Here is a 253-nt window from a genome sequence, read left to right on the forward strand (position 1 = left end):
TCTCGCAATGTGCACTGAGTCTCTCTCTTAAAAACTGCCTGAAACTCCCCTCGATCACAGGATCATTTCTTCACGGCGCCCTTCCACCTCTGCCTTTAGGAGACTCTCTTGTCGTCAGGTGTGTGCCGCCCTTTGCTCTTTTCTTTGATTAGTTGTCTTCCTGAGGCTTTTTTCCTCCCTGTTCTTCGTCGCACTTCCTCTTTCCTCACTCGCTCTGCCCGACCAATCTTCCCGCCCGCCTTCAAAATCCTAG

At 51.4% G+C, this 253-nt stretch overlaps 1 protein-coding gene across 1 annotated transcript in view; it reads left to right on the top strand.

Moving 5' to 3' along the window:
* The window catches only part of LOC119587844 (pancreatic lipase-related protein 2-like), a 10740-nt gene that overhangs the window by 1735 nt on the left and 8752 nt on the right, over positions 1–253 (top strand). The window lies entirely within an intron of this gene.

This window comes from Penaeus monodon, chromosome 23 (genome assembly GCF_015228065.2).
Source record: "Penaeus monodon isolate SGIC_2016 chromosome 23, NSTDA_Pmon_1, whole genome shotgun sequence".
Classification (NCBI taxonomy): Eukaryota; Metazoa; Arthropoda; class Malacostraca; order Decapoda; family Penaeidae; genus Penaeus; species Penaeus monodon.